The sequence below is a fragment of the Cynoglossus semilaevis genome, chromosome 5, assembly GCF_000523025.1.
Source record: "Cynoglossus semilaevis isolate Cse_v1.0 chromosome 5, Cse_v1.0, whole genome shotgun sequence".
NCBI lineage: Eukaryota > Metazoa > Chordata > Actinopteri > Pleuronectiformes > Cynoglossidae > Cynoglossus > Cynoglossus semilaevis.
Window position 1 is genome coordinate 5,573,876 of NC_024311.1, and position 4,073 is coordinate 5,577,948.

Here is a 4,073-nt window from a genome sequence, read left to right on the forward strand (position 1 = left end):
CTAACTTTCCCACGCGACCATAATCCGTCATTTCTAACTGACTGTAAACTCTTTAACTTAACTCAGTCAACAGTAACTCTTAACAAAGATGTTAATCCGATCTCACTCTTAAGTTCATGCAAAAAAAAAAAAAAAAAAAACATCCTCAGTTTACAAGCAAAAGTCTTACACAGACACACTCGTTTTAAACAGCAAATTAAAACATGTTTCTTTACCTGAACAAAGAAAAGTCATGATGTGACTCCAAAGAAAAAATAGATATAGAGATAAATAGAAATAGATAGAGAAGTTAATAAAAAAGATTTACATCAAAAATTCCAGTGTCCAGTATTTTTTTTTTCTTACCTTCTTTTGTTGCACTATCCTGTTATTTAGTCTGGTTTGGCCCTTCACTCTCTCAGTTTGCTGTTCTTCCTCACATCCCTCGTCTTCCCTCCCTCTCTTCTTCTCTCTGCGTCCACTCACTTCTCCACTGTCTTTTTTTATACCCCTCCCTGCGCCCCAGCGCCTCTGCCCCTCGCCCACTCCCATTTTGGCAGTGAGCCACAGCGATGTTGATCACACATTTATTCCTGTAATTCATCACCTTCACTGTACAACCACGACACCTACTGATTATCACTGTTTAAAATAAAAGAGTGTGAACTCATTAATGCTGTGTAAGAGAATTCGTATTTAGCTTGTTGTATGATTTTATATTAAGTCAACACGGCGATAAGAATGTGTGGTTAATAATAAAGGAACCAGTGTGTTATTGTGGTAGTTGACACTGACTTAAGAATAAATAAAAGAGTGTGAACTCATTAATGCTGTGTAAGAGAATTCGTATTTAGCTTGTTGTATGATTTTATATTAAGTCAACACGGCGATCAGAATGTGTGGTTTATTCCGAAGGAACCAGTGTGTTGTTGTGGTAGTTGACACTGACTTAAGAATAAGTTAAGGTTTATAGGCAAAAAATAAATGACCAAACTGAACTTTACCATGTTTTTACTATAGATATTGGAGCAACAATGATTTGTTTTTGTGGCAGAGAAAGTGTTTATTGACTCCAATTCCTATTCCTATTCCAAAGGCATCGTAGAAATTCTAAAAAAAGGAATGAAAATATAAAAAATGTTATTGTAAACACAACTGTACACAGGAAAGTGATAAACACTCGCACTTTTATGCAGTGTAACGTCTGTAATTGTACTTCATAAGATTCCATGGAAAATGTCCCTCTCTAAAGATTATGTTGAACGTAAACAGTTTCTCATTTTTGATTTTTAATTGAGGAAAATTGAGGAAACTACAATTTCAGTGTTGGATTTTAACCATAAAATATAACAGTTAATTACAAAAATAAATCTGATATCAAATCTTCTTTGATTTACTGCTTTGGTATTGAAATGATGTATGGACATTCAAAGACTCTTTAACCATCAATGTTTTTAATATTTGCTGTAGGTAATTTTAAGGCAGTACTTCAGTGGAGCTCACAGCAGGAGCATGTCGGAAATGAAATCTCTTGAAAATTGAGTGTAGATGAACTCCAGCTGAACAAGAGGGGTGAGTTAATGACTCCTACATTTATTTCGGTTTCACAGTTCACAGTTAAATATCTCACATCAGTGCCAGCAGGGAACGCAGACATTAAAGCACAGAACGGAACAATTACATGACCAAAAACTGAGACTGTTTCAGTAAAGATGCGAAACAATTTGTATTTTACGTGAGACGATTCACAGTGTCTGTGGGGTTGTTTTCGGCTCGTGGCTCGTCCACACACTGTCGCTAACAAAGCAGCTGCAGATAAAAGTCAGGCAGCCTTATATTAGGCCATATAATTTTATATCTGCCATTACACTCAGTCTTGTTAATTGTCTCAAGATTATGGGCAGATTGTCCAGTAAGTAGTGACATTAATGAACACAATTATCCCCTGACAGAGATACGTTTTATAGATAAAACAAAACAAAAAAAACACTAGCAGCTTTTTTCCAGATATTACCACAGTTTTACTTTTGCTCTGCTGTCTTTTAACTTTTAACAAAAATGGGGCTGTTCAGCTGCTAAATGCTGCACAAATTCATCAGGTAGCTGCTAACTCTGTCAGCTGCTTCAGCAAATAGTGGAAATAGGCACAAAACTGTTCAACAAAGTGACAGGGACATACGACTTAGAGCTGGTCATTGTGTTATTTTTAGGGCATTTTCTGCATATATTAACTTTTCAACATAGACGTATATATATAATTAATATACTGTATATTTTCTAGGTAATATAGGGTGTGTCATACTGTATGTAGATGTAGAAAAAACATTCACAATCACATTCAGATTTTTTTTTTGTATTTAAAAACGTGGAGAAAAACACATGCACAAACAAGAAGAAGATGCAGGAAGCAGTTTCCACCAGGTGATCAAACGGTTAATGTTTTTGCTGTAGGGCAAGAGCAATAGCCGCTCTCCCTCCATGTGGCCTCTGAGGCTAAAACAGACACATGCAGTTTAGATTGTTCTATGAATGAGAGCAAATGTGAGTCAGTGTGTTTAACATGCATTGTTATTGCACTATGAAATACATAATGATGATATATATATATTAATATTGATGATATATTTGCACTAGCTAACAACATTGTAGTAACATACTCATTTATTTTAATTACTTTCTATATAAATGTCAACTATATCTATAACAGGTTTCCCTCACTGTTTCACTCCATGTGGCGTTCGGAACTAAACTGAGATCCTGTCTGTGTTTTTCCCATACAGCCTTCCAGAGTGGAGCTCAGGATGGAGAACACCCAGGAGGACGGGGATATAACCTGATGCTGCCTCCCCCCACAGTCAGTCAGTCAGCTCAGGCTCCTAAAAAGAAAGACAAATGAGCGGACAGATGGTCCCAGCGGCAGAGGCGATGGTGAGCTGAGGTCAGTATGTGGACAGTCACGGTGGGTTCTGACAAACAGGGTCAGAAACTGTGGGGTTTTCACACAAAGCGTCTTCATGTTTACTGGAGTTGCAATTTGGTCAGTAGGAAGTCATGAAGTACACACTGTAAAAACACAAAAAAATACAATAATAATTATCAAATAACAAAAATATAATAATAATATTTACAATGTCATATGTGAAATCTCCAATACATATTTAAGAGTTTAAATGTTTAAACAGTAGTTAAAAAATAATATTAGATAAAGGCAGTAATTAGTAACTCAAATGAACTGGAAAATGATTCAATCACTCGTACGTACTCCTAGTGTCATGAATTACCTAAAATGATACTCATTACTGCGACTTTATCGTGCCAGATCTGATTCTGAATTTGAGGATGAAGTACCTCGACAATCCTCTAGTCTGAGCTGTACTTTATCCTACCCCTTCTACAGACTGCCATGTCTCCTGGTTAATAAAGCAGAAGTTGTCTCTTCTCATCATGTTCATTTTCGTCTGCTGAAAAGTGACGCCTCGTTCTAACGGTCGACTTTTCTCGACGATTTCCTTAAATCCCAACCTTTTTTTAGCCTCAACTTTTAGGAAGCTGAGCGGAGTCTGTCTCCCTGTGAGAGATGTCGGGCCCCTAATGACAGAAGCAGAAGTTGTTCTGCATACTTTCACTGCTAGAGTCGTTAAAGGGAGCAGTGCTGCTCCTCCTCCTCCTCCTCCTCCTCCATCACTGTTCTCTGACTCCAACCTCTGTCTGCCCTCTGTTCTCTCACAGTCTGTTCTGTCTAAGTAGCTGCCACTGAAACGTGCTGACTCTTATACTGAGCCTCACACGATGAAGGATTAGTTACATATTTTAAAAAAAGTTTACTGCTTTCTCTTGTTTAATGGATTGAAACCCAAGCAAAGCAAAGATGAAGTAAAAAAAGAAAAAAAAATTAAAAATATCTTGGAGAGTTTGAATGCAAGGCTTTTGTTCTATGACCTAAAATAAACATTTGTTGATACTGACAAATTTTGATTTGTTTAGATAAACTAAAATAGCTAAGAAATGCTATTAAAAAACACCTTATATTTATTTATATATTATTTGATCTGCGAGAAAAAGAGACACTAATGCAAGAGTGTTCATTTTGACAG